Source organism: Falco naumanni, chromosome 1, assembly GCF_017639655.2.
Source record: "Falco naumanni isolate bFalNau1 chromosome 1, bFalNau1.pat, whole genome shotgun sequence".
NCBI lineage: Eukaryota > Metazoa > Chordata > Aves > Falconiformes > Falconidae > Falco > Falco naumanni.
The window spans coordinates 25,036,044-25,048,195 of NC_054054.1; the positions used below are offsets into that span (position 1 = coordinate 25,036,044).

General features: G+C 40.5%; 1 long non-coding RNA gene across 2 annotated transcripts in view; it reads right to left on the minus strand.

Moving 5' to 3' along the window:
- Positions 1 to 7,878: 7,878 nt before the first annotated feature.
- The window catches only part of LOC121084720, an 83,377-nt gene continuing 79,103 nt past the window's right edge, over positions 7,879 to 12,152 (minus strand). For both annotated transcript variants that reach the window (XR_005826848.1, XR_005826849.1), the window contains exon 13: positions 7,879 to 8,050. This is a non-coding gene — a long non-coding RNA (uncharacterized LOC121084720). The remainder of the gene's footprint in view (positions 8,051 to 12,152) is intronic.

Below are 12,152 nucleotides of genomic sequence, written 5' to 3' on the forward strand. Positions count from 1 at the left end.
TTCTGAATACTTAGAACTCTACAGATAGTTTTCTTCAGGAAGGACTGATACAAGTATCCTCAGCTGGCAAGATATGAATGTGTGGAATTCAAAAGAAAATCTGCATTGACTTATACCTTGCAAACAGTTAGATGTCCCCTGAAGGCTCCAGCAACTCAGAGGTGAAAATAAGTAGAGTTTTAAGACGAGTGCAAACTGCTACCCTGGAGGAAAGACAAAGCAGCAGCAAAATCCAATGAAATTCTGCTCAGAATGAGCAAATCAGACTGACCAAGAAGTAAAAGATAACTTTCTTATTTAGAAAATAGGAAATGCGGCTTCCATGTTAAATTTTGACTTGAAAAATTGTTCTATCCAACAATCCTACATGGAAAGTCACTTGAATTTGCAAGTGGGTGCCTGGTTTCAAAAGGATTAGTTACCCTTCCAGCTTTTATATTCAGCTCTTTATTGGTCTCAGAATCACAGTAAATCAACAGATGGATGTCATCAACGTATGCGCTATGTAAAACATCATAAAACAGCACAGCAAAAACCTAGCTAATTTTGCAAGGAAGGAGGTGCCAGAAGACTAATACATATAGCCAGGGACACGGTTCCGGTACATCAGGAATCGGTTCCAGGGCACCATTCCAGGCCATTCCAGCTCCCGACAAGAGCTGCGCAATACCAGTAATACATCACCATTTCAGATTGCTTATCAGTGTTGGAAAAAAACTGAGGAAAGAACTGGAGATTAAATTTACATATCATCTTGTAACAAGACCTTCTAATTTTGAGGGAGAAGCAATAGCAAAGAGCATTTGAGAATCAGAGCTTTTAGTCTGATGAAGAAAGGGACTGGTTTGATTTACAGCTATATGACTTATTGCCACATCTGGCAATATAAGGCTAGGCAATTTTATGGGGAAGGAAATGCCACTTGATGCTTTTATAATTAAAGCAGACAATATATAGATAGTTTACACAAAGTGACTGTTTTCTTTGGGAACATTTACCTAAAACCTTGTGCCAAGAACAATGGGGAGACTACATTCAAAATTACAATACAGATGGTGTTGGACATTCGTTTCTAAGCTTTTCACCATCCTGAATGGTTCACAGCGGAGACTGAGATATAATTTAATTCCCACTGCTCACCTGTATGAAATTATTACAGGAAGAAAAGTAGGTTTTTTTTCAGGAGGATTTACAAGGCCAAAGGTTTCTGAGAGTATGTGTCTGTGGAGGCTGATTTACTGAAGGAATATGAAATGTTTCACATATGTGATAATTGCATCTTACAGCTGGGGGAAGTTAGAAACACAGTGAGGGCCGTATCTCCAGGGGAAGTAAGAGAACCCAAGCTGAACTGTCTCAGTGGATGCTGCTTTGCTCACAGCGCCTTCAGAACTCTGGCCGCAATGGTAGTTGCCAAGTCCTTGAAAACATAGCCCCAAGTCCTTCAGAAAATCTAAGTGAACATGCCAGAAACCCACATGCCACTACTGAGGGCAGTGACACAAAGCTGAGTTCACTTCCATCCATGCACAATGATGAAACTCATCTCTTGCCATCCAAGCACAAAATGAATTTCTTCTCTTTACTCTGTTCTCTCAGATGAACCGGATTAAACAGAAACATTTTCTGACCATTGCTAATCTAACTACCCATTTGTTTGTAGGTTTATGAACTGTCACCTTACTCTCACAGAACAGTCTCTCCTATAGAAAACAGACTGGGATTACTGTGAAGAGCAACACATAATCATGGCAAGATAAGCATGTAACGCGTTTAATTTGGCTTCCCTCTTATTCCTTTGAATACCTAATTAACTTTTTTACTAAAAGCAATGTTACATTCTCCTGGAGAATCCCACAGACTATCTGCCCTTAAAAAGGCATCACCCGTAAGAACATACCACAACAGATTTTTCTTTATAGGAGGGGACCCCGTAAAATCTGTTTCATCCTTGGAAAGCTAAGCAGGTCTTTTCTGTAAGTGATGATAATAAGAATTCAAGTCACTGCTTCTGACGTACGTAACTAAAACAGCATACATATGCTTGGCAAAGCCAAAACAGTTTCTGCTATTACCTAAGCATTTTGTTTAAATGTTATTCTGAATATACATCTAACGGAGACAGCACTGCAGTCCCTCCAATACTCTCTGTCCTGGTTAGAAGGCACATGGATGGCAGTGGGGTCTCGATAGCTGCTGGCTCCATAGGACACATCTGTAACAGCAGCTCTGACAGTGAAAGACATTGGCGTGTCCACAACTATATATCTGTGCTTACGATCAATGCATCTCCAGAAGCTTAAGCAGTGTTGGACCAACCCGATAGTGCTGCTCTTGCTGCTGCCAGAGGTGCTGAGCCCTCTAAAGAACCTGAAACCAGAGTACTTATTCACAGTGTCAACTGTTCAGCCAAAGCAGTGTGTTTTATCTGGACAGACGTCGGTCCTTAAATTTCTGCAGATTTTGGGAAAAATTCCAGATCAACTGAAGCAGTTAGACAGAATTCATGCTTCTAATTACTACAATTCACTATAATAGGCCTCTAAAGGCTTTCCATTTTTGGCTAAGTTCTTTTAATGAGACTCAAGTCAGACTTGTGCGTCCTACATTTTCAAATATTTTAAATAAACTCACCATACAGAAATCTTATTAATCTTCAGAAAAAGTGAGCATTTCTTAAAACAACAAGCTGAAAAACCTGTACTAACACAATGAAAAAAGAGAACAAATGCAAATGAAGAAGGGTAGGTATTCTCCTAATGAAGATTTCTTTTACATCCTGTCAAAGTGTCATCTGTGTCAGCTGGATGTTTCTACTAGAATGATGGGGAGCTGTGCTGAAATGATACAACTGTGGGTTTTACTCTGGATACTTAATAAAGAACGTGTGTTGACCAAAAGCATTCAGGGAAGAATTTGACTGAACGTTTGTCTGACAATAAATCTTGAAAGGCTTGGCTGAGGAGGGATGTCTTTGGAAGAAAAAGCTTGCATCAGATGCAGACTTCTGTGGAGGTCCAGGACAGAGAAGTCTGATTCTTAATATCTGTTTTCAGAAGATTGAAGTATCCTAGTAGGTTGGAAAGCTTCACTTATTCCACCTTCTCACCGTCTGCTGGGTGCAAAAGTAGATCACCACAAATCACAGCATAGCTGAGGCTGGAAGGAACCTCTGGAGTTCTCTAGTACAACCCAGAGCAGGGTCAACTACAGTCAGTTGCTCAGCACCTTGTCCCATTCAGTCACGGCTAGATTAATGAAAAAATTTAAGACACAATTCCACTGTTCTTATGTTAAATAAGTACTGTGATCAACACAGAAAATCAATGCGACTGCTCTCAAACTGAAGATTCCATCAACTTGAGGAAAGCAAGGGAAAGCTGCAAGTTTAAGAGCTGAAACTGTAGCACTGAAAATCATTCCAGTATTAACACTTGAATATTCATACTTCCCTAGAAAGGGAGTACAAGAGTAGAGAATAGCAAGGGCAACAGAAATATCAAAACATAGAGTGAAGTATGAAAAAGGCAGAGACATTCAGAAGGCAAGAATCTAAATGTGAAGATGAAAAGTCCACAGAAAAATAAAAATTAAGACAGGGACAGCTGGTATTTCCTAAAGTAGTCCTACTGAAAGTATTAAAAGTGAATATATTCAAAAGGTCTGAACAGCCCCTACAGCACTATCTGTGATTCTTGGGCAGGATTTTCTTAAGTCTTCAACACTTGACTTCATTCAGATGCCACTAAAACAAAAACACTGTCTCAGCAACCCCAAACCAAAAGAAATTAGAGAAGGCAGAGACAGCTTAGGTGCTTCTGTACCATGAACAGCTGAAGACTCTGAAATACAGGATACTTTTCTCAGGGTCTGCTTATGGCAATATTTAGACTACTGAAAGACTGGACTATAAATGGCAATAATGGACTTTCTTCATTCTCATTGAACTGGAAAACGCTTGCCTGCTCTTAGAGGTGTCTTATATTGTGTTTATCTCCAACTTAATCCATAGTGAATGGCAAATTTAATGAAAAAATCATGCCATTCAAACTGGACATCGCACAAAAAAAAATCACAATACTGTCACAATCTCCACTAAGTAAGTCGCTCTGAACTTTTAGGAATGAAAGAGCTGTATATGCAAGACTGCATGAAATCACAAGACAATTTGAGGCTCTGATCCAGCAGCAAAAGGAGGCTGGCAATGGTGTTCCTGTTTCTGTAAAGGATTACAGAGTTTGTGCTTTTCGACAGTTTGCTCTCCTACCTAACTGAAAGTGACTCTTCTACAAGTTCACCTGCAATCACATACAAACACTTGGAGCTGTATGGTAATGTACTAGGTGACTCAGCTAAGAGACACATTTCTGTCAATTTTTATTGTACATCACCAAGGCATGGATTCCAGTCCACTCCTACCCTACACTGTTTTGGGGTCTCTCCACCCTCATTGGGCTGACTACTTCAGAAATCCTCACAACAGTTCTGCAAAACTAGATCAGACACTGCTTGGAAAACATTCAAGAGAACAAGATGTTTTCTTTTTTAGCAATTCCCACCCCCTTTTTCCCCACCGAGGCACTCCAGTTTTCTGACACACGTTAATTGTTCAATCTGATGGCTTCAACCCAGCAAACTTCAGTAAGGTGTAGATTTTTTTCAAATCGACTGATCTCCTCCAACCCCCTGAGGTCAATTTTACTACCCAAGCATTGGTAAATGAGTATTCCTACCATCACAAACCGAAGGAAGACAGGCCCCGCCACTCGCAGGACAAAGCCCAATCAATACAACACTGCAGGACAGGCTAGCTAGGAGTCGAGCTGCTGAGGCAGCTTTGCTGCTCCTGCCTCTTTCCTTTACACAAGACACAGGCATCGATTTTCTCTCATTTCCATGGACAGCAATGATTTCTTCTCTCAGGTTATTCATGCAAAAGAAAAGTCCCAACCCCCCCATCAAGTCAGAACAAAGGGAAGCAGTGACAGTCCCACAGAATTTGTTCTTCCCACAAGAAAGGCACAAATGGATTGTTTTCTGTTGGGGAACGATGCAAGATGACTCCTTCCGCACAGAGCCCAGGATGATGCCAACAGCAGCCTCCCTTGGCAAGAACGGATTGAAGCCAGAGGATGGAAAACAGATGAAGATTAATGTTCTCTTACAGTCCCACACATGACATAAATATTCTGCAACATAACATGCAAAGGGCTTTCTGTCCCAACGTACCAATCTCTGTGCTTCTCCTACAGCAGCTGCATGTAAACTTCACATATCCCACTCGTAACTCTCATCCCGCTAATAACACAAAAATCACTTACACTAAACAATTTGTATCCTTGGTTAACACAAACTCAGAATTTGCCAAGCTGAATGACATAACTTATTTTCCTAGTCCCCTACTCACACTGGCTGCTGGTAAAATTGAGCACTATATACTCCAGACAAAGAAAGCAACCACCCCTCAACCCACAGGCCACAGAAATCACTTAGGCACTCCCTAAAGCTGCGACTGAACTGTCCTCCACATCACGACTGAGACATGGTTAGTAATTACCAAAATATGCAGCTCGTTAGAAAACCTAACCTCAGCATTTCTTTTTATTACATGATGCTTAAGTCAGCTCCCAAACATCCCACAGATGTTTAGTCAGCATCTGTTCAAAGCCCATTGCCCTTTTTACTCTATCAGGTATGTCTTTGTTCTCATCACCTATGAAAGGATGAAAGAACAAAAAAGTAAGCACTGATCACTTTATACATCACCATTCGCATTCCATCTAGCATTTCTCCTTTTTAGACCGGCTAAGTGAACTCTAGGTTTATACTCTCCTTCACCTGCCCTCCCACAGTATTGGAGTCTCATCCTCCTGGCTGCATCCCAGGAATACAAAACAGTAGCAAACTCTTCAGGTTTCACTGTTTGTTTTTTTTTATTTTGCAGCTCGTTCTGTCACTCTTACTCCTCTTGGCCATGCTCTGGAACTGGACAAAGACTTCAGCTGCAGCAATCACCTCAGAGCCTGGGTGGTCTAAGCATCAAAATACAGCCAGGGACAGAGCTGGGTGAGGAGACAGAGAAATACTGTTTCTCTATTAATACATTAATGACTCTGTCCTGATTGCTATTACTACCATAGGATTTCACTCCCAGCCTGATAGGAATAACACAACTGACACCTCAGTTTTTCCACCGTAATAATCCTATCATCAGCCTTAAATTTTGACAGCTCCTGAAATGAGTTATTGCTCTGTAAAAGTGAAATGTACTGCTGCTGCTGCTATCTGTTAATTGTCATCAGCTGGCTTCTGGAAAAATATTATGATATCTAGCTATAAATATTTCAATATAAAAAGGTGTTTTTCTAAGGTTTCTCTTCACAATCAAACAATTGAATAAAGTCACAGGCTTGAAGGATGAAAAAGAGTCCTTGGGGAGCTGACCAGTTGAGACAGGGGCCAGGTCTTCATCACTTTCAAATTAGAACTTTGCAATTTAAAGGAAAGCTTTATGATATTCTGAAATTTAGTGCTCCTTACTGGAATTCCTTTTCCCAAAAGGCTAATGCTTGCCTGATACTCTTTTTTTTTATATACAATTGCTCTCTTTTAGTAGGCTTAACCCCATTCCTATGGAAAGCCAGGGCAAAATTATGAAGAATTTCTAACGCTAAAGACACAGACAAAACCAGACAAAATAAGAAATACCAATAAGCAACTAATGTGCTATGGATTAAAAAAAAAAAAAAAAAAAAAAAAAAGAGAGAAATTATTCTCTCTGACTTATTCTGGGTTAAGATATTAAGTTTGCTCAGTTTGGAAGATAATTCACCATACTGCCTTTCAAATATACATAAAAAAATAAATAAAAACAATAAAGGCACAGAAAGGAGTTTAATACAGGAGAGGCCTGTGATAACAACAGGGAGAAGTACCATGATCTAAGGGATCGCATAAAAGCACCATTTCCAGAATTTTAACTATTGTAAAGTTACTATTTCCCTGTCTGTGCTTCTCCCTTCCCGTTCTTTTCTTGCAGCCTCTGATGATCCTTGTGCTTCCTCTGTCACCTCTGGCACTCTCCTTCCCTTTGCACTCCATCCATTATTTTCTAGGCTTGTTCATTCTCCTCTCCTCCGCTTCTAACCTCTTTTGCCATCTTCTCCCATTAGACTATCCCCCTTTCCACCTCTGTCCCTCTGGTCAACCTTTTAAGTGAAATGTAATACCCTATCTGAGCTGGAAATCAATCTCCCCAGCACACGGCGTTTGGGTGACTTTGAAGCCAGGCAGAAACACCTCCCCATCCAGACAGCTCTGAGTGAGCATGACCGTCTTGCACAGATCAAGCAGCACTGTTAGAGCTTTGTTTTCTTTCACATTATCTAAATTGAAACATGCGGTAGGGAAGTGTCAGCAGATGGAAATAACGTACACATTGGCAATATGTTAGAGGAGATTACAAAAGCGAAAAGAAGGGAACGTTGGCTTTGCATACATAAAGCCTCTGACTTAAGAGGGACAACAGCCAATATTCCCTCACCACTGCCTCAAGGAAAGAAATCAGTTCCCGGAACAGCAAGGTGGAAGGGGACATGGGTCAAAGGGGAAATCATCTAAGTAAAATAAAAGATTCAATCAGTGCTTGTGCAAATAAAGCTATTATAATGCACACAAATGTTGTAGCAGAGAAGCTAAAGGAAATCCAAGGCAGTGAACAGAAAATGCAAAGCCAGAGCTGACCCAAACCACTAACTGCCAACTGCAGCACCCAGCTTGACCACAGCCCCAAGACACTCAGCCAAGAGCACCAAGGCTCCCTGCTTGACCCAGGGGACAAGGGGCAGAACTGCAGAAACCACATACGCATGACTGCTCTTATGTCCGATTCTGAATATGTCTACTAGTACAGGTGGTGTGAGCTTGAGTACCACAGAGGGCTGTTGCCTTCCTTCTTCCTGCAGTCTTCCCACCAGTAAGAATGACATCCCAAAATCCCGTGGTGGAAGGTTTCGCTCTCTGCTTCCATATAGTTCAATTCCTTGTATTTCTGCGTACAAAAAATAAAGCCTGGTCCATATATTAAAGCTCACACACTCTGTCAACAATAGCACCTCAGAGGCATAGTAGTATAATTTCAGTGTGCTGTGCACAGCTTTGTACTTAAATCCTAGTCCACGGTGTCCCTGCCCGTGGCAGAGGGGCTGGAACTAGATGATCTTTAAGGTCCCTTCCAACCCAGACTATTCTGTGATTCAATGACAGCTGAGTTGAGGATATAACCAAAATGTCTCACTTTAGCCCTTTTGTTTAAGTCAAGAAACTACTTGGCAGTTATTTTCTAAAGAAAAAAATCCAGCCCTTTACAGTTTGTCCATTTCATTTGTCCACCTGAGTTCATTCCTTCTATCCTCCCACTGCCTGCCCCACCACTTCACAGCAGAGTATTGCTGATAAACTGTCTGTTCTGTGTTTAAAGCATCTGTCCATTATAAGCAAGGAAAATGTGTTGAATTTCATATTCAGTTTGGGAAATCTATTTTTGTCTGGTTTAACCAATTACAAAATTTTCTCCTACAAAAATATCCACTTGTGTGTTTTCTGTTAAAATTAGTTGTACATTCCTCCAATGCAAAGTGTAATGCAGCCAGTCAAAAGTATGAGCCAATGAATACTCTGCAGCGTGTCAGTCTTATTCCTTTATGGAATTAGTTCAAATAATTATATTTATTGACTCCTTAAACCCCTTTTTGAATACATGGACTAATTCTGTTGCAATGTATTTCAGTTTTATTATGATGATGTAAAACGTCTCCTTTTTATCATTGTAGAAGAACTAACAATAGGCAATGCATCTAACTACAGCAAAAACATCAAGAAAAAATGATAGAAGAAACAGCAGAACAGGACATACCAATGCATGCGGCAGCTTTCTTGCTGGTTTTTGTAGGGTAATTCTATTAAAACTGGTAACTGATCACACACTATCTGTATATACTGCCTTTTAACAAAGGTAAGTGCATTTTAATACAAATGCTATGGTCTCCAGTGACCTGCTGGTATACAAATCAAATCTGTGGTTGCTGGCTGTGGACCAGGTAAATTCAAACCATGTGACAAGGCCTCTTCTACATTTCATTGCTTCTTTTTTTTACCCAAGGTTTGTTTAAGAAAAAATTCTTCGCACATCTCCCAAGTACAACTTGCATTAAATGTGTTTTTTCACCAGCATAGTTCACCAAAAAAGCCACCTTAAAATGATGAATTATTTTATTATATATTATTCTTATATTAAATATATTGTATTTAATTTTATGAACTATGATTAATGATATGGTTATGGTTAATTGATAAACTGGAATTATGCATATGAGTTGAATAAAAAGTTCAACAATTGCATTTTTGACAGCCCTCTCTCCATAAAACAGTACAATAGTAAATACAATAGTAATTGGTGTGTCTGGTAAGAAACTCTGCTGGTCTAAATCAAGACAAATTCATTGACTTCAATGGTGTGATACTAATAAATATAATTTGGGTTGTTATTTCTACTGTTTGAGAATAACATCGCTGGGTTATTTTTTTAGGTCTTTTATATCCTCATTTTTACAACAATGTAAGAACCCAATATTTTCCATCCTTGCATTATGTATTTCAATGTGGCATTTCTCCAGCATTTTCCATTTTGCTTGTTAAAAGGACACGACTGAAGTAACACCATAGCAGGGAGTGAAAGAATTACCACTAAAATACATCTTGACTTCAGCACAGGCTGAAATTATGCATCAGTGCTTGGAAGAAATCACTCCTGGCAGCTCCTGTAGTACTTGGTGATGCTCCTAACACCTCAGTTCTTGGGCTAATGTAATTAGAGGGCACACAGCTGGCATAAGCTCTTACAAGTGAGTGCAAATGCTTTATTTACAGATCAGCCTTGGACTCCTAAAAAATAAAAAAAAAGAAAGTTCAACTACAACAGTAGCCTTTTACCTTGACTTTCTTTTGTCATTCAATGAAAAGCCAGGTACTCGCCTTCACAAGAGCAAATGGCTAAATTTTACACCATGCAAAACTTTTGCATCACTCTGATCCCTGAAAGAGAGAGCTGCAATCATCTGTGGGGCCACCACGCAATCCTTTCCCTAGGTAGCAGGAAAAGCCTGACAACATCACAGTGCTTCCCACAGCCTCACGCCAAAAGCCTCCATCGAACAACACTAAATATCATCCTTTTTTCTACCGACCTGCTGACTTTCAGAGTTGATGTTGGTTGGACACAGATGGTAGAATATTCTAGATGCAGAGGAAGGCAGATGACATGGCTGAGACAGTCTCACAAGCACATCTCAGCTGTTTACTAGGACTTTCACGTTCAGTACAGGCATCTGAAATCTACCCACAAAGGTGAGTCAAGAGACCACAGGACTGAGACACGTCGACTCAAGAGGAACCGCTGTCTGGACTGATAGACAATAGTCTAGAAACTGGAATTAGCATCAGTTTTCAAAAAATCCTCATTGTATCTCACTTCCTATTTGCATGTACTTACATTTAACAATTTCTCTCATGTATAGAAGGAATGTCAAGAAGACAAAGTCCTACACGAAGACCCAGGGGAAAGAAGACAAACCACTAAGCACTGTAAATACAGTTAGCATTACAATTTCAAGTTCACTGTTGGAGGCTTAGCAAAGAAACTGAACAAATAGGGTGGACAAGTTTAAGTTGCATGAAACTCAGCACTTAAAAGACCTTACAAGAGACAGAGCAACGAACCATCACAATCGTCTGAGGACTCACTGAAAGCAATTAGTTCAGCTTGCTGACAAAAGTTCTTCAATTCCTGCCAGATCCCACAGCCTTTTCGACAGCATCATACAGTCAGCATTGCTGAAGACCACTGAAAAAAAATATCTAGTAGTTGTCTCAAAGAACACTGCACTGCTCCCAAGTCCTCATCCACCCCTTCTCAAATAACTTGCAAAAAACCAACTAACTCCTGGTTACAGAACTGGAGGACAGCTGATCCTGTTAAGGGTCGGTCAGCTGCCAGTTTCTCAGAAGTCTTTCCAATAAATGAGAGGGCACAGACAAGGCAGGAGAAAGCAGGAATACTACCCTACAGGAGAAGATTTCTCTGCAAGAGCCAGACCGCTTCAAAGACTCCTGTAGAAATCCCTACAGGAGATCCAAAATAAGCTTGGAAGACTTCAAGATTTCTAGAAGCTCCGACTGTGAGAAGAGGAAGATGGGACCTTGGGAGTTCTACGTCTTGCTACAACTGCTCCTGAAAGCTTGTTCACAATTAATGCAAAGCATATTGAGATTTCCTCAACAGCAGTGAGCATCCTCCTCTGAAATTGGTGGGCAGCATTAAAAGACTGGTCTGTAGAACCTGCAAGGAAGGAGCAGGAATGTGAATAAAAAACCTGCAAACAAACAAAGAAGCAGAGCTCTTGCTGGCAAAGCTGCTCAGATTGATGACAAAATCCTTGCCAGTGCTACTTCATGTCCTCCTTATTACTTCACAGTGCTCTAAGGGAGAAGCAGCCTTGCAGCAGTGCCCCTCAGGGAGCCTTTCCTCCTGACAAGACAGAGGAGTCAAGCATAAAGCTGTATGACAGCTGTGACAAAATGGGAGCCAGAACTAACAGACCCATGACATAACAGGCTTGACCATAGAAATTATGAAGCCATGAGTAAGCAAGGAGATCTTTCCTTGCAGTCTGCATTTCTTCTCATTCAGCCAGACAGCTGAGCTATAACTTTCAGAACGAGTATTGAAACGAACTTCACCACACAAAGAGAAGACAATAATTTCCTGATTCTTACAGTAACATATGCAACGGTGATTATTAGATCTTTTACTCCCAGCCCTTACACTTTTACCAGCTTCAGGTGGATTTCTGCATCCAGAGAGATTTGTATATTGCGAAGTCTGGTCCTCTCAGAGAAAACTATTCAGACTTAAAATAGCAACCCTGGATTCCAACAGATGCACGGGCTACTGAAGTCCCAAATACTGTATCATGCTTACCTACCAATTCTTTTACTAACAGCAAGTGATTTCATGTTAGCTTTGATACTATTTTTACACAAACATCTGGTCCCACAGCAACTTTTCATCTCATACCAATCACAGGAAGGCTACC